The sequence below is a fragment of the Syngnathus floridae genome, chromosome 6 (assembly GCF_059516105.1).
Source record: "Syngnathus floridae isolate MCC-2025c chromosome 6, RoL_Sflo_1.0, whole genome shotgun sequence".
In the NCBI taxonomy this organism is placed as follows: domain Eukaryota; kingdom Metazoa; phylum Chordata; class Actinopteri; order Syngnathiformes; family Syngnathidae; genus Syngnathus; species Syngnathus floridae.
The window spans coordinates 11,502,150-11,521,439 of NC_142418.1; the positions used below are offsets into that span (position 1 = coordinate 11,502,150).

The 19,290-nt window shown below is 38.3% G+C and overlaps 1 protein-coding gene across 2 annotated transcripts in view; it reads left to right on the plus strand.

Moving 5' to 3' along the window:
- The window catches only part of LOC148396530 (leucine-rich repeat-containing protein 4C-like), a 39,652-nt gene that overhangs the window by 8,980 nt on the left and 11,382 nt on the right, over nt 1-19,290 (plus strand). The window lies entirely within an intron of this gene.

The following is a 19,290-nucleotide window of genomic DNA, read 5'->3' on the forward strand; positions in this document are numbered from 1 at the left end:
TTCAGGGTAAAGACGCTCCCTCGTGATTGGAAGAACGTAGAAACCTCAGATCAGATAGTGAGAAGGTGTCACTATTCTGCCTTACTATAACTGAGGTGCCCTTTAGCAAGGCGATTTTATTATCTCATTATTATATTGATATATACTGTCCTCGGGTTTCATATGCTAATGAGATCTTGAACTCAAAGTGACTTCTTAAATAGGCAATGAAATGCAAATGTCTGATAAAATAAGCTCTGATAACTGTATTACCCTGAATGCAGCACAATTCTTATACTGTGGAGACCACACGCACACACGCACGTACGTACGTATGAACAGCCCCTAACACGCACGCACTTCTTAGGTTCAAACAATCTTCAGCATTCAGAGTATGGAAAGATACTTGGGCACCAAATTACACATGACTTTTGAATATGGCCGACCACAGCAACATAAATTGAACATGGATTGATGGATTTTTACCAATCTAAATAAGAAAACATCCAATATGGAAGGTCACATTTGACCTTTATGTCTAATCACACCAAAGGACAATTTGGGTGATAATTGGTCTCTCTATCTGTGATTGTGTGGTTTGATCATGTCCTGCTCTAGAGTCTGTTCCAGTGATATACTGATTATGTATTGCGACAAGGGAGTATTCCGGTGTTTGTGTTGACTGCTAATTGGGCTCCAGTGTAAAGACTGTGTCATATTAATGACCCAGATCCAACTCTTGGTAATATTCATGAAGTCTGCTGCATTGCCTTTTCTCTGTGGACCTGCACAATACAGAGCTTTATAAGTGTGTTTATTGTATGTGTGGAACAATCGTTTCTATTGTGATGTGTAAAGGTGTGGGTGGAAAAAAGATAATCACTGCATATATGTAGGTCTCATCTTAACTTCAACCTAGTGTGTCTCTGATAAGTGGGTAGAGTGTTTGCTGTCATTACGTCCATGATGTAGGTGTCCTATTCTGTGAGTGATGTATAAAAAGGTGAGCTTGTGTTATTTACATCAACTGACAACAGCACTACGGCAATCGTCTCTATTTTGTCATATTACATTACGAAAGAGACATGAATTCTTCAAATCAGCCACTCTGTGTCATGATTAACAGCTGTGGTGTGTGTGTGTGTGTGTGCGCGCGTGCATGTCCACGTGCGTATGTCAGTTTAACTTAAGAGGGTCTTCTGTATCTAATAAAACAGGTGGTATTCATTAGCATGCTCTCGAGGGATTCCTGCATTCTACCAAGTCTTATCACACCCCAAACACAGTACTTCTCCTCTCTGAGGCTATATTCATTTTATTTATGGTTGTGATGCAACGTAGGGTGTTGTCATTGAAGGAGGTCAAATGAATGCAGTGTCCCTTGTGTCGGAAAATGCATGGCCTAAACCTCTTAAGGAGCCAGTACATAGTCAACTTTATGCTTTTCCTTTATTTATGATTGGACATTATGTATTAATTAGAATACATACTTTGTACCAAGAAGTAAATGTGCCAGATTTTGCTATATAGCCTTGTTTTTAATCTGCGTATGATATTTGACTTCATCTAGCTCTGGTCCTTAGTGCTGTTTAATGGGAGAATTTTACTTTTCATTACTTAGTTTCTCCTAACCTTGTTGATTGATAGGAAAGACACTTTAGTTGCCATTCATTGTGATTATGAGAAATTAATTCCCTCCACCCTTCTTGTCATCTCCTTTACTCATTTCTAGAACAATCAAACAAAACAGTACATTACACTTTTGGAAGACTTTTTAAATACCTCTTTTCCCTGATTGGGATTTAGCTTTGAACCTTGTTGGCTAATTGAGTTTTCTTGTACAAAGCAAAATGATGCATAAGAAATTAGAAGTGTTTTCCAAAGACAAATTAGATTTTAATGATGAATGAAAGTGGTTTTGGGGACTCTTTGGCTTACTGTAGTAATTCAGCACAGTAAGCAGGTAGCGTACATTCATTCTAGTCATTTAGGAATGGCAACTATCAATCTGTATAATGAATTGCATAAGTCCCATTTTTCTGTGCAAGTGCAGAAACTATATCCATCTGTGTCAAATATGCAAATAGAATTGGATGATCAAAAAGAGAGCAACCACTTTTGTTTCCTTCCTCCCAAAAGAGTCTGTGATCCCTGTCCTGAGAGACAAGACAATAGAGAATTTTGTCATATTGAGGAGAACAGATTCAGTAGTTTATTGGAGATTTTCTGTGCTTTGTGAGAGGAGGATGAGGACACAATTTGTCACGAGAATGCTGCGCCATTTTCGGTCCCATTTATTAGAACATCAAACGGATCAGATAATTTGCAATTGCAGCCTCTGCAAAATGCACTGTAATCCAAATTAATTGGAGCACTACTGAAATATGATCATTGGTCAGTGTTCATTGTTTCCCTACATCATATGTAACGGTATTAAACAATTTAACAATTAAATGTAACCGTATATTCACATTCGCAAAGTTACATTAATTTGAAATTACACATTTTATTCATTCTTTCTCTGGTCACATATGTAAGACATTTGCTATGAATGACACTACCAGGAACATAAAGCTCCAAACAACTCAGGTCCTAATATCACTGCACCACACAAACCCTTCCACCACAGTAATGTGATCGCTCAAAGATGACGTTATGTCATGTAATGATGCACCGATTGACTGCGAATACTACTTTTGCTATCATTATGTGAGCATGAAAGTAGCTTAACTATTGAAAATCTGTTGAAGAAGTTGAGAACTTTGACACTACTTAGTTAAACCAGTTGTGTCACTCTTGCTCTGACTGCTGTTTTTGGTTCCGTGTGGAGCACAGCACAAGAACTCATTGTCTTGTTTTAAAACTACTAAGCATCACGCAACCGGTTGCCAGCCTTGCGATAGCATTTCCATAACTTGACAATTGATGGCTGCAAGGATTTCTGGTAGATGATTTGCTACAGAGACAGTTATATAGCCGACCTTAACCAATGTATATTGGGTGGTATGTTTGTCATCCCCAACTTTAGTGTTTTCCTGCTTATATGTGCTGTATATTTGATTAATATGAGATGAATACATTTTAATATTATAGTGTTAGATTTGTCTTTTTATCCTTGTTAATATTCCAGGCACTGTGAGATTAATCACACAAAGCAGTAAAGCAGTGAGGGGCAAAGAAGAGTAATTGTTGTTGAAAATGGAAGGTACATTAATTTTAATTTAAGCACTGATGCAGTGCACCCTAGATCACCTTTGTAGAATCAGGACAGCATGTTATAAAGTGGCAATGAACAAACGAATGAATAGAACTTGCTATAGGCACATTATTTTCAATTTCATGCCACTGTAAAATTTCACCACCACCTTGAGCATGTTTTTTAAGGCGCAGTATGCTATCTGTTTTAAATTTCTTATGTGGTATTTGTGCTGCAGCTTTCGGTGTCAGATATACTGGGGAGCAGCGAGTATATACGTGTGAAAAATTTGAAATGTAAAAAACATTGGATGAAATAAGGAGCAATACATTTTTCTTAGTGCTGTATGATTATGATTCTTATGATATTTGGTGCATTTTAAGACAGTAAAATATATCTACAAATTTCCCTAAGGCAAAATAATGCAATTATTTTGAATCATCTCATAAAACCTTTTATTTTTTTGTATCAAACTTTATTCACGTTTTTTTTTCCCAAATCCCTGTAAGTGCTTTCTAATGAATTACTATCATCATTGTTATTATTATCATTATTGTTATCAATATTATTATTATTAGTAGTAGTAGTAGCAGTAGTAAAAGAAGTATTTTTTTTATGTGGTGCTTTACTTTCGGTTTATATTGTGTGGTAAGTGCAGAGCAGAGAGAAATTGCAAAATAATCTGTTTTATAATATTCTATGGTTGCGCTGCTGTATATTTGCAAAAATTTCATATCTGAAATCTCCCCTAACTTACTCAACGGCTAATGGTCTCTCAAATTCTCACCACTATTCTGTCCTATATATATGTCTTCTTCAAAACCAACATGCTTTATGGAACTGGGAATTCTGAATTTTCAGCACCCAAGTGCCTCATGTAAGGTTAAAGAAAGCTAAAACAATATGCTGCTGCTCAAACATTATGCACGCAAACAGGCCAGGCTCGGAGGCTGAGCTTCTGGAAAAAGCAAAGCACAGCAGTGCTATTGTTATCACACAGGGGGAGATTAGCGTTGATGGCTGTATGTGAGCTACCAGGCTTGGCTGGTGTTCTGTGTCGGATGCTAACCCAGCCCACCCCTGCTGTCACTGGTGCCATGTCACAATTAGCCAGAATAGCTGTGGGCATGAGTTCTCGCCCTGGTGGCAAATGTACTCTATCCTTCTCGAATCACACAGATATCACCACTCTGGAGATCATTGCCAGCATAATGAATACTGCCCTAGTTTTCACCTTTCAGATTATATTCTGTGCCAGAATCGGGAGTAATAGCCTGCATTGTTCTTTGCTCTAATTTCTGAGGCTAACAAGCTCACAGTAGACACAGTCATCCCAAAGTGAATCATCCATATAAGGTAATTTATGCCTTTTGCTATCAAAACATACACAATGAGGCAGGGTGTGCTCTTTTCTTGTCATTATTTATTATTATTTATTTATTAAGTTATTGTAATGCATTATCTTTTGTTCATCCATCCATCTATTTTCTGAACCGCTTCTCCTCACAATGGGTGTGCTGGAGTCTATCCCAGCTGACTTCTGGTCATACCTGAACCGGTTGCCAGCCAATCGCAGGGCACACAGACTAACAACCATTCGCACTTGCACCTAGGGACAATTTGGAGTGCTCAATCGGCCTACCAAGCATGTTTTGGGGATGTGGGAGGAAACCGGTGTGCCCGGAGAAAGCCCATGCGGGCACGGGGAGAACATGCAAACTCCACACAAGGAGGACCGGACGTGGAATCGAACCCGCACCCTCCTCCACTGTGCGGTGGGCGTGCTAACCAGTTGCCTTTTGTTGTTTTTTTGTAATTAAAAATATTGACAAAAATGATCAGTTTGAACACTGAACACGATTAGATGTGCAAAGATAGACAAGAGTCTCCATGGAACACAACAGTGTCCTCTTTGCCCTTCTCTCTCTTGTCCGCAGTCATCCTCTGCAATCTTTCTCTCTGTCTATATTAGGCACTTCTGGGTTAATCATTCCTAGAGGACACCAGTATTAAAAAGTGACACACATTCTTTCTAGTGTAGACACATTAATACATCACAGACAACATAATATCTTGAAGACCAATTGTGAAACTCTGATATCAACATGTTTTGTTTCAGACTCCTCTGAAATCCTTCCGCTTGACCTTATTCCCCATTTGTTCCCCATTTGCCCCTCCCTTCACTTTGGAATGAACGCACACGACTCTCTGATGTTCACATTATTATTTAACATTTCTTCACCTTTGCCAACATCCTTGCTCCCCATTTTGCTCTACTGAGTCATGAGCCCCGTGGGAGGCGGGTGCTCTAATTCATTTGTTTGCATACGGGAAAAATGTCCAGTTCTGATGGATGGCTCTGGCTCGTGCGCTCGCCTCTGTAGCCCAGGGTTTACAATGGAATTTGCTTAGAGTCTCTCAAAGGACTGCATCCTCAAATAGAGAGGGATAAATAAAACACACACACACACACATGCTGTACACACTGTTGACTGACATGTAATTTTCTCTTTACAATCACATGTATGCACATGTACTACACATCAGATAGATACACACATCTACTGTACATGCAAAAATCGCATATGCACACACTGGGCCTAAACATGAGGAAATTCACTCTATAGCAATTTAAGCCACATTATATATTCACTGACTGATTGTGTGATATTAGAGTAGTAACCATTAAAGTCTTCAGATGTCCTCTCACAAAATCCATTAATTGCATAGTCCAATTGATGTCCAAATTAGTCTGAATCGTGAGGTTTTTAATCAGTGAGGATGCAAACCGCTATGTGACGTGACTGCTAACATTAAGTCATTCTCTCTATTGCACTCCTCATCTCACCAACATTAACATGCACACACACGCGCTTATGAGGACTCTACAAAAATAATAATAATAATAAAATGGCTGCCAGCTGAACATGTTTTTCAGTTAGAAGCTGAAGCTCAACAATTTGTCTGCCAGATTTTAGTCAGAAATGTTTGAGGGTTTCCAAGAATTTGAGGACTAGTTCCTTTAGAAATGCTGCACGTCTAACATTGTGTGTGTGTGTGTGTGTGTGTGTGTGTGCATGTGTGCGTGTGCGTGCGTGTGTGTCAGTGTTTTGTCTGTCAGTTGAAAGTTTGAGAAGAAATGTGTGCCATGTATGTTTTGTCCACTCAGAAAAAATCGAACATTCCATTACCTATTGAAAAAAAAAAACTCACTGTAAAACCTTTTTGACTACTGAGAACAATAGAGCAAAAGTAACAAGGGAGTGATGATAATGGGCCAATAAAGTCATTCGTGATCAAAGTGAAACCTCCAATATTTCAGTGTTTACTAATGGTTGTACAAGTATTATTGATTTTTACCATTGTAATATTAAAATTTAGAGAGCAGTAAAACACTCTTTATCATATACCGTATTTTCCAGACTATAAACTGCTACTTTTTGCACAAGCTTTGAACTCTGCGGCTGGCTTATCTATGGATTTGTCGTGATTTTTGTGATGTATAATACTTATACACTCATTAGTAAAGAGGATCGCTATTGTGTGGCACCGTTTTGCTGGGCGAAGGGATGTGTGACCAGACATACGGTCACTGGGGGAAAGAGTGGTGTGTTGATCACATGTCCGTCTGCCAAGCAAATAGTGGTGCACAATTGACACGAACAAGAGACAGAATGAGATCAAGATGGACATTACTGAAGAAAGGAAGTTTTTATAGACAAGCCTTCATTATGGGGGACAAAAGAGATGCATATGATGCCGCTTTTAAGTTAAAGGCAGTCGATTTGGCTCGCTGCTGCATGTACTATAGAGGTTTCCTCCAGCCACTAGAGAGTTTTATTTTTCTTGTGTTGTTTACTTGTATGTACACTGTGAACTATGTCTTGTCACCGTGGGATAGTGGGAACGTAATTTTGATCTCTTTGTGTATCTTGGCATGTGAAGAAATTGACAATAAAGCAGACTTAGACTTTGACTTTTGACTTTGAACCGGGCTATTGTTGATGACATCTTGTTGCGTCACCCTTTTTTATTTTTAGCATTTGTTTTCCTGTCATCTCTGGAGCTTTACATGACGCTCGTATCACATTACCAACTTTAGCCCCGAAAAGCGTCGCCATTTTATTTATTATTGGTTGTGTGTTGCTAGTGGTCCCTGCACATTAGTCTGCTTTTAGTGTAAAACTCAAAGGACAAAGTGTCGTACTTTCCGGACTATAAACCGCTACTTTTTGTACAAGCTTTCAACCTTGTGGCTTATAGTACAGTACGATTTATCTATGGATTTTTCATGATTTTTATTATATTTTAAAATGATTTGTTTTGTTATTACCGGGACTATAAATGAGGATATTTCATTTAAAACACTTGCGACTATAGTCCGGTGAGGCTTATATATGAACAAAACAGGATTCCCCTAATTCTAGCTGGTGCAGCTTATCAGAATTCAGGTGTGGTTTATAGTCCTGGAATTACGGTATGTTCAAATGCCCATACATTTTTCCTCAACAGCTAACTTATTATACTGAAAAAATAGTTTTAAGTATCTGTGTACTTGAGCATTTAGACCTGAATAAGAGACTTTCTAGACACACACTAGAAGTGAGAAGGCATCACCAGCTGTCACATATTGATGGTGTGTTGGTGGCATACCAGCTTTGATTGTACAGCTTGTAGCACTGAACGCTTCAGCCTCATCTGTTATAGGATAAGTGTTCCAGATCAAACCAAAACAACATCCTATCTCCTGAGCAAATTTGAAACAAAGGTGCATCTGCTTTGATATGTGATTTATCCTTCCGCTTGCCAAATTAAATGCACAGGCCTTTGAGACAGTTCTGCATCTGTCTCTTGGCAAGGCCAAGACATCTGTGACTCTGTGGGGTGAACGGCAGGCACGTGGCAGGGGACATGTATTTTCGTGGTTCATTTCACCCCTGCTCCCTCTGTCCGTCTTCCTCTCCCTCTGCGGTCATGATTCATTCTGAGGCAGAAATGCAAAGCTTTAGTTTGATCGCGATAAGCCAGGAAGAACCAATACCATTTTGAGAGAGACCATTCACACACATTTGTTTTTCACATATATTAACTCATTATTATATAAAGTAATGAGAAGCAAGACCCCAATGATTCGCCACAAGTATATCATGTGAGCATCAACGTAAAACAAAATGCAAAATTTGCGTGGAATATATGAACCTATAAAGCAAGTAATTCATAAGAGGTTTGATGCATTCCTTTTTTTTATGTCTGGCATAACTGTGCCCCAAAGCGCAAAACATTATCCATAAATGCATGATTCAATGAGTTTGGTGTGGAAGATTTTGGGACTGTTCCTGTTATGTAATTACGGGTTGTTCAAATACCTCATCCCTTTGTGAGAGTTTCTTGTTCAGTGTTCTGTGACCTGCAAACAACATTTCTTGGCATTTTGAATTGAAATGGAATTGGATGTATTTCCATTTTCCTATACCTGACACTCCTTAATAATTCATCTTAATCAGTCATATGTTTATCAACATATGAGTCAAATATCAACTCTACCCTTAGTACCTTCACGGATGTAGCATAACCACAAGGAGAGTTCCGCATACAGTGTCCTCGTGGTTACAATGGCTGCCTCACAGGCAGGATATATTTGGTGTTTTTGTGTTTTGTTTGTTTTTTACAAATTCAAGGGGTTCAAGTATGTCGTTTAAAAAAGGGTTATCGTTCAAACAACAGGCTTTTTACAAATAAAGGCTTATGCATTAAAGATCTATGTTTGAATACCTGAACAGCGCTCTGGAGAGAAAGCTTGTTCTTTCTGTGCTAGTGTGAGTTCTCCAAATTGCTCTCAAAATAGAGAGGTAAGGTAGATTGAACACTCCAAACTGCCTACAGTTTGAATGTAAACGTGAATGGTATTTTTTTGCTATGCGTTGGTACCCAGCAATTGACCTTTAGTCCAGAGTGTGCCACCCTCTCATTTTAGTCCTGACCCCAATGAGGACAAGCAGCACTTTTCGAAGTATATAACTGTTGTGTGATATGAGGGAAACCACAGAGAAATCAAAAGCTCTTTTTTTTTTTTAAATTCATGATTAAAAGTTAATTTATTAATTTTTGGTTCGAAGACTACATTTATGTTCTCGAAACATGCCTGCAGGCTTTGGCATGTTTTTAGGCTCTGTTGTGAATTAAAACATACTGTGGCAGGAAATGTGAGTGTGGAAAAATAAGTGAATAAGTCTTGGCATTCTATCCACAGTAGCGGCATATTTTGGGGCAGCAGTCAAACTGTAATCTGTTTGTTTTTGAAAAGAATAAATAGAACTGTAGCATTTTATTCATGTAAAATTTCGCCATGCCAACTGGCCTGGCAGTGCTCTCTGAGAAAAAAATAGAGGCAAATCACAGCTGCTGTCTCACGTTTCACATTCCACTTGGTGTATTGCTCAAAGACACAGCTATAAAATCCACATGGGGGTACACTACATGCTTCGATGTCCTGTTTAATTTCTTTCCTATTTGTCACCCACAGAGTTCAGCCACTTACACAGTATGGAAACCTACTGTTATTGAGTGTTTAATCGGGTTGACGTCATAAGTTTGAAGAGTAATTGTTTAATGACAATGTTCTGGAAACTTAGATGCACCGTTCTGCATGGTCCCCTATTGCATGCAACTATCCACTTTTATTACAACACAAACCATTTTAACACCTTGTTTTTGAGAATATCAGGAGTTTAATTTTTTTCCACTTATTATAATTATTTTACACTTAAATTTATTCTTCATGGAACTAAACACTGCTTTTAACTCTGGTTATTGCTCAAGGGTAATATGGTGCAATATATTCCACGCTACTTTTTTTCCTATTGCCATTGCAGTGGACGTTTTGTCGAATGTGATGGCATCAAGCCAGCTCATGTTAAATCTATAAGTACTATGAGCTGGAGTATATTGGTTCTGTTTTTATTAATTTGTACTGAAACTTTATTGCTATTTCATTACGATTTTTAAAATTTATTTATCGTGTAATTCCATTTGGGATAGAGGGACAAAAATAAAGTGCACTTTAGAGTCTAATTAATGCTGGCCTCGCTGCAGTTCTGCATCCTCAGCAGCTCTACTCCTTAGCCGAAGGTGGGAAATGCCATGCGGAGGGAGATATATGTCAAGGTGAAAGTGTAAGAAGAAGGAGGACAAAAGAGGCAAAAGCCTAAAGACCAACAACATGGTTTTCATCGGAGGTGGAGGGAAAATGTTTTTTTTTGTTGTTTTGTTTTTACATGTGTTTTGAGTTGGTCACTTTTGTTTCTCTTAAAATAATATCATGTAAAATAATGCAGTGTTTCCCAACCTTTTTTCATTCACGGCACACCTTTTCATTGGAAAAAATCTCGAGGCACACCAACAAAAATCTGTTAAGTGTTACACCAGCTTCTATATTAAAACCCGTTATATTACAACAAAAAATGTAAAGTTCTATTCCTGCATATGTATGAAGAGTTGAACAATTGAATAAAAATGAATACTAAATATTCTTTAAAATATATATCTTTTTTAAATAAAAGTGACCGTTTTTGAAAAAAGGTTTTAGACAGTGTAAGGAAGGTCACTTTTAAAGACGCTCTGCTATTCTGACAGCGGCCGAGTGGCTATCACAGTTGAGATGTCTCGACTTGACTGTGTATTTTACGTTGCTGAAAAATGAACAATTCAGGTTCTCCAGTTGAACTGCATGCTCTGATATCCGTCAGACCACAAACATTTTGCATTTTGTTTTTTAGATAAACATGGCAGTTGTAAACTGTAGGGTATTGGGAGCCAGGTAAGAATTTCTACAGAGGAATGCTGTCACTCAAGAGTGCGTCATTGCAGCAACACTGTCATCTTAATTGTGCTTTTGCTGGGAACATGAACCGAGACGAGTCTAAGATCGTTCCCAAGGCTTTCTCCACTGCAAGTATAAGAAGCCACATTATATACTTTCTGCAGCAATCTTTATTTTTAGTATCTTGACTTTTTACAGCTCTGGGGAACCTCCCAAATGGCCTGAATGTAAGGATGTATTTGACATCCGTGTTCATTAAGAGAAATTGGGAGGAGAAAGGCACGTTTCCATGAGCTCCCATGACGACACAAGTGCGCCCCGACAGGCCACAGAGATGTAGCTTTGCAAAGCTTATGTAGCATCATTCTCGTCCGCCTAATAATTCACTCCGGTCCTGGTGGAGTAAAGGTGTCAGACAAGACATTACACAGCTGTTTCATCCCCAACACAAGGCAAGGAATGATGAAAGGAAAACACCAGAGGGGAAGGACAAGTGACTTTTTTTTTAAATAACTGGAGTATGGTGGGGATTCTATTAATGAAGAGGACTGGGATAAGAAGCTGTACTTCCCACACAGCAAAAGGCAATCCTTGGAGGAGCCCAAGGAACCACTCGCCTTGACTGCGTATGGAGAGAACCAAGGAGGGCTCTGCCGACCACAAATGTATGAAGCGGAAGAAGACTGACTGAAAGGAAAGCAAAGATGGCATCGGGAATGAGCTCTCTGTCTTTCTTCTCCTCTTCTCCCAGTGAGACAGTGGCAGTTCTCTGGTGAAGATCAGAAAGGTGTGAGATAGAAAGTGGGGGGGAGACAGTAGCCCCCGGAGAAAATATCTCCAGTCATGAATTCCACCGGGACTCCCTCTATCAGTGCTCACTTTCCATCATACGTTAAAAAATAAATAACCTCTTCAGTCAGCCTCCTTTGAGAAGTCAGCTTTTCCCAGGGGCTGGGTTCACTTTCCATGTAGTTATCGCTCTGCTGTCCCTGCTCATGGCGCCTTTTTCACACTCTGACATGCTATATTCATGAGTTCTATGGATATGATTCATCCATATTGTATTGTATCCTTATTGCGCTTGTAGGCTGTATTAACACTTGTAGTGGTTTGGCCCAGACCAAAGTTAAAAATTTGCAAACATGGTAGGCTATCAGATTCTCCTTTGAGATGAAATTTATTTTCAAGATGAGACTGATACGTATCATAAGTTATTACAAAACAAGGCTAAGATGTAAAAAAATGGTTATTTGTTTTCCTACTCTTTCTTCCTCTTTGTATTTTGGCAGTCTGTATGACTTATGGGCACACGCCGCTTCTCACAAGTCAGTCTTGGTACCACACCAGATTCCCGGTTTGTGGGAGGAGCCTCAGAATTATTAATGGAGAGATCATTTTGTGTTTGCTGTGCTGTGTTGCTGTCATCTTGAATACACTACATACTTTAAGCATTCTAAGAACACGCATGCTGTCTTTCTGCTCTTAATGTATCGGGGTCACTCACATTTTAAAAATTGGGATGTTTAAACCCAATTTAGGATATCACAAAATAATTCTAAAACTGTATTTAAATAGTGTAATTACCCATATCTTAGGCCTCAGTCCTTGTTTGGTGTGCTACTTATTTGAATGATGGATTTTCCACTTGATCAAATGAGAGAGTCATTGCACTCAATTACATTCATACAGCGTTTGAGTTCAAGACAAGAATTCATAATTTAATTTAATAACGTTCTATCCTCCTGAGACCCAGCAATTCATTTTTGCCCTCTATTGAGGACATATGTTTTTGGATCTTTTTGGTCCGTATCTCTAAATGCATACATGCCACAGCGTTTGTTCCTGTTGGCCCTTACAGCTTTTCACATTTGCCATAACCGAGTCCCGATGTCCTCTCAAAAGGACAAATTGTAAAACATAAATAAAAACATGTTTCAACATTTTTGTTTTACTGTAGTAATTGTTTTTCACCCCTAAGAATTATGCGGCGTAAAAAAACACACGTGCTAACCAGTGCTCCACACATGCCCTTACATTCACATCTTCAACCGATTTAAAATTTCCAGATAAACATTTATAATTTTGGACTGAGCTGTGCTGCAACATTTAGAGGCATTTTGACTGACACAGAGGGCTAATTTTAGTTATCATAACAAATTATCAAAACTACTATCTTAACACATGGGCAATAATATAGCAATCATCTTTTTCTCTTTATTTTTCCTCAAATCATCCATCATTTGTTTACTCTACTTTATGCGTCACTCTCCCTCAGCCTGTGTTATGAGAGATTTCTGGCCACTTATCCAGGACGAGGGAGCCTTTCTATGTAATCCCAGGCTTTCATGCTAAAAACTAAACAGAGGAAAGAACATCTTGATCGGGTACGCCTGGTTCTGATTGTCTTTTGTAAATCAAATTAGTAATACACCTTCAATTCAGTAGGAATACATTCAGAAGAAGACATGTTTTATAAGAAATGACACCCTCATGCATGAGTATGCATGCACGCACGCACGCACGCACACACGCACACACACACACACACACACACACACACAGCTCATGGAGTCAAAGCATTAACATATTTACTATCGATAAAGACACTTTCATGCTCTTTCTTTTTTTTTTTTCGTCACTCACACACATTCACATCGTTATATGTGGGAATCGAACTCACAGTGTCGGCACACATGGCAAGCAATTGTACCCCTACACCGTCAGCCACTCCCCACTCTCTTCCTTTAGAATGCATTAATCCGACTATCAATTTAGCACTTTTTCTGGTACAATGTCAGCATTTCAATCAATTTATACTCCAGGAGTCAGTCATGAAAGGTTAGGCTAAGTAATACCATTGCTGAAAAATAAACTTACTCATGATCTCTTGCATAGAGCCTATTTGGAATTGAGTGGCAACACTCACCCTACTGAAAGGTAACGGTTGCTTGGTGAGTGCAATGATTGCTTTTGTGGGACTGGATGGATGGAGACGGAGACTCTACAAAGGCTCCAGTGGTGCTGTTTGATGTGAAATAATGCTTAAATGCAATATCTGAACTTCTTTCATCCTAAAACGGGATGCCCTAAAAGGCCCACTGTAAATTATGTGACTTTCTCACATGTCTAATGTTTGGTTTTAATAGCTGCAGAGAGGAAACAACTTTATATTATGGTCATTGCAGTAGTGTGGCCTAAATGGCCATAAATTGGAAGCCATTTTCCTCAATGTGTTTCTAGCAGTTGGAGTACAGATCTATTTGATAACTAATTAATGATAACACACACAGAAATGTGCGCAAATAAAACATCAATTTAAGGTAAGGTTTACCAGTTCAGAGGCCGGCAAATTATAACAACCTCTGTCTCTCTTCCTACACATATTTTCCTTAGTATTGTGAGAGATCAGATGATTTGTTTTTGTAACATGAATGACTACTTGCGCACACTCTCTCCTTTTATTTACAAATAGCAGTCACAGTATTCCGGGAAAAACAGTTAGCTAAAAAGAGTAGAGAAATGCTACCATATAGTAACAATCTAAATCTTCACTCAGTGATCGTCGTAAAAGGTGATAAGGTGACATACATACTGTATGCAAAATCACCAATCATAGAAGATATAAAGCCAAATTAAAGCCATTTGTTCAAAAAAGCCACTCAATCACCGCTGAGAGTCTTAGAAACCCAACGGCAAGTAAACCAAATGTGGGATAGCTAAACAACGAGTGTGCAATCCATAAACAGAGGTTTTGACGTAAATTCCAGAAAAAATGTTAGATTTCTCATATATACGGCTTCATGCATTGAGTTTGAGGTAAGAAATGGCAAAAATACAGATTAAGCAGGCCACCTCCCCAAGGTATAGATAGAGGAAACATTGGGTTCAGTGTGTGATGTTGCTCAGCACTTTTATTTGGAAGATGATGCGCATAATTGTCTCAGTAAATGTGTGAAGTTCTACCTTCACCCCGAGGTCTTGCCCTGCAGTCTTTTTTTGTTTTATTTTTTTGTTTTGTATTTTTACTTCATTGCTTTGAATCAGCACCATTTTCTCTTGTGGCCTAATTTATAACTGCCGCATATTCACAAACAGTAGCACAGTACACTACTTTTCCAATATCTGGTGACCTTGAAAAAATAACCCAGTGACTTTACTGATTATGGTCTCAATTGAAAAAAATCTAATCTTGGTCAACGAAAAAAAGAGAGAGGTGATTGAGCACCTTGGAGCATCCATGTGTATATGTATTTTTTATGTAAAATTATTATTTAAAAAAATTATCACTTCTGATGTACGTATATAGTGAGTATTCTCTTTGTCACAATTTGATACATTCTCTTGCTTAACAGTGATAGAAAGACCCCATAGTGGGTAAGATTTCTTTAGTAAACAGAGCACACACTAGCAAGAGCACGACATACACAAGAGTCACTGCCTCACACGTTGGCTTGAATGGAGGCTATTGAGCTTACCAATTCAGTGACAGCTCAAGCATGCCCTTTGCCAAACCACCAGCAGACATTTTCCAGTGCTCTTATTTTTTTTCATCTCCACCCTTGAACGGTATCACATTTTGAAGATATCAGTTTGTGCCCTGTGTGATTAAATATAGCATCTGTGCTGGCCAGAAAAAAAATCAGCTGTGCATCACCCCCTCTAAAATGAAAAATCAGCTTTTATGAGTCACAGAGCGTTCATACTGTGTTTTGTGAGCAAATGTGGCCACATCGTGGTTGGAATATTAGGTTGCTGGACCAAAGAGAAGATGGCGTTCAGGGTTGTGGGATGGGTTTGGGTATTGTGTATTGTGCATTATGTATTTACAGTATATTATATGTATTTATCATTTTTATGTTGTTGCAACATTGTGTTTCAAAATATATACAGACAAGAAGTAACTGGGGTCACATACTGAAGCTGCTATAGGACCCAAAGGCAACATGAATACTGGTATAAATTGTAAGTAATGAAAAATTGTAACAGGGTGAGCTCGGACCACACTGCCCAAAAGTCGCTCTGTATGGCCAAGTTACATCGTTAATATTGCTGCGCTTGAGTAAGATGAAGAAATTCCTGTATTTCTGTTTTCCTAGAGATTCCTTCATTTCATAAATTATATACATTGCTTTTTTGTTCTTGTGAAACTCAGCAGACAGTCTAATTTTGTTCAATATTCTTATAATGTTATTAATATATTATTCTTATACTTTAATTTCTTTTGACTTGTATTTTTTGAATTCAGTTAGTTTTAATTTCCTTTTAGAGCTGGTTTGTTGGTCTTACATTATCAACTAACTAATATTTCCAACTCAAATATTTTCAAAGGCTCTTCAAATGTGTTTGCGTATCACACACTCACACATACTGAGTCTCATTTTCAGGGGTTAAATAGTACATATTTGTCCAAGTGACAGAGTTGAAAACATTTTAAGTAACTGGAATAAAAGCCATTTGCAGTCAATGACTGGATGAAGTCCAGAGATGACAGACATAATCAATTTGACTTTCCTTCTTGAAAATCCTATGACAGGCTCTCTGTAGAGCCACTTCAGTTGCTGTGTTTTTGTTCTTTTGTCTTCCAATTCATGCAATTGGCTTGGTCATTGGAGAATACAGTATTGAATTTGTTTGCTTTCATAAAGTCTTGGCAAAGAGGACTGAGAACACCTCTTCAAACAGTTGCAATCTGCCTGAGATTGGATGTTGTTCACAATTGACCAATTGTAGCAGTTTGTTTCACGTATAACAAAGCATGGCAAGTGTGAACACAGTACCTGTTTAAAATGTGCCTCCACAGTTTTTTCTTGCACTGTTGGCACACATTTTAATTTGTATTCTCCTTTGGTCCCACTTGAAGGATTTATTTTCTCAGCATCACCGCACATTTCCTCTTTTAATGTTATACCCCACTATACATTTTACACCCCACCCCCCAAAGAATGTGTCTCAACTTCCTCTGTGGAACTGGAGCGATTTTTAGTTATCAGTGATTCGTATTACATATTCTTATCGGCTTAGCGTGTTAATCCTCCTGTATCTCAGTGGAAGTATGGCAAGCCTTCAGAGGCATTTTTCAGAGGCTTTTGCCAGTCTTTAAAATGACAGACATTTCGTGAAATAAATTGAATATTGGTCGTTTTCTCTTTTATATCCTTACTCTGCATTGTATGGCTTCCATCTTATGCACCTCTTTGTAAAACTGCTTTTTAGCAGACATTTTGCTGATGGAACTCATTTTGACTCCTCTGAATATTTCCATTTGTGGCCTCATTGATAGCTTGTTCACCACCTGTTTATCTTCACTTTGCATGCTTAAGTCAGAAAAGGTGCCTAGCAACACACTTTTTGGCTGATTACTAGGGAGGTTCTCACTTTTCTACTCGTACAACGGCTCCAAACATACATTCAGTCATACCGGTGGCAGGCAAGTACATTAAAATGTTTTCAGATATATAAAAAACATAATGTAGGCTACTCGTGGTCTACTTGATTGTTTGAGTTCACTTCCGATTGTTGGGCAGGCACTAAAAAGGTATAGCTAATTTCAAGACATTCGAGTAGTTTTCAGAATACTTTCCTCTAATGGTCTGGCTTTGCTAGAAATTTTGGAAAATTGTTATTTGTCTGCAGTTTGTGGAAGGCCACTTTCTGTTCCAGCCAGGCTGTATTGTACCATTTTACCTTGAAGCAGCTTCACTCCGAATGGACTTATAGTCATGTTTTGTTTCATCCAAGATGACTACTAAAAATTTGGCAACAGTTACACTGGTTAAGTACCACATTACGGTGATATATTTGTGGCTAAAAGGCTGGCTATCGGGACTGTGATTATTGACAGTACAAACACGGGACGAAGATTATTGACAGTAAAAACACACATAAATGCGCATACGCACTCTCTCACATACTCTTTCTGTGGGAGATGAATAAAGTGCGCCACAAAAGTAGTATGTCAAAGTCAGCTTTATTGTCAATTTCTTCACATGTCAAGACATACAAAGAGATTGAAAATGCGTTTCCTACTATCCCACGGTGGAGACAAGACATATTACACCCAATTGGTCCACAGACAAATAAAACATTCAAGTGAAAAATACAAAAAGTAAAAATAAGAAGGCACATACAATGAATAAATAAGAGCAACTTGGTTGAAATGGTGCAATTGTGCATTCAGCAGACAGTCAGTATAGTAACGCAAAAGTACAAGTGGAGTAGTGCAAGTGTATTAACAAATGTAGCATATTAGAATTTCATAATTAATAGAGTTGATTTTGCTATATACTAATTTGACTCAGTCACACCTCATGCAAATAATATAATTGGAGTAATGAAATTGCTTTCTTTGATCCACATAATTGTTTTCAGTCTTAATTCTTGCACTGAAGCCAATTAATTTATTTTATCTAGTCACCATTGTCTTACTTAGGCTCATTTATTATAAAATAGGAAAAGAAACACAGTATGCGTTGTGTTAAAGAATAAAATCATTGGATTTCATGCATCTTTTTAAACTCATTGATATATCTCACCGCTTTTATTGCAAAATAGTGAAGTATTTATGCCGTCATATTTTTGACATCGATCTATCCACCCTTACATTCTTTGGACTTGGTCACTCTTGACTTCGTGAGTCGGCTTGGCCAGAACCTTCAAGCAGATACAGATGGATTTACCATTAGATCATGACAAATGGGAGTCACAACTGAGCTGATTTCAGCACTTACTACTCCTTTGGGACACTGTGCTCCCTACATGAGAACACCACTTAGTCCACCCAGAACCAGAGATCTCAATTGAACGGGTGACTGTGCATCCAATTGATTCTGCCTTGCATACATTTCTGCTAATTTCTAGCAGCTGATGTAGTCTGACCTGCAGGTCAAAATTTAAGGGTTGTAGCGCATAAGACACTGACACCAGACTTGATTTTTGTTGGACTATGTGTCTAAAAAGAGGCACCATCTCATCGAATAAATGGGATATAAAGACATCTGACTGCTTGAGAGAATCTATTTCTTTTGACTGCCTGTTTTATGCATAGGCTATAATATTGGTCGCACTGATGCAGCTAGCCGTAGTTGCAGTATTTTTTCATATCTAAAGAGCCCAATTGAGAATGGCAAATTAGAGACAGAGACTGGTTTGATAGTGTTATTCTGTACTTCTAATCCACGCTTGGTATAAAATGTAATCAAAGTATCACATTGAGTGACATCCCCTTAACGTTAATCCTGCTGTTAAAGCAGCAGCTCTGTTTATGACAGGGACATGTGGTCATTGGATCAAATAATAA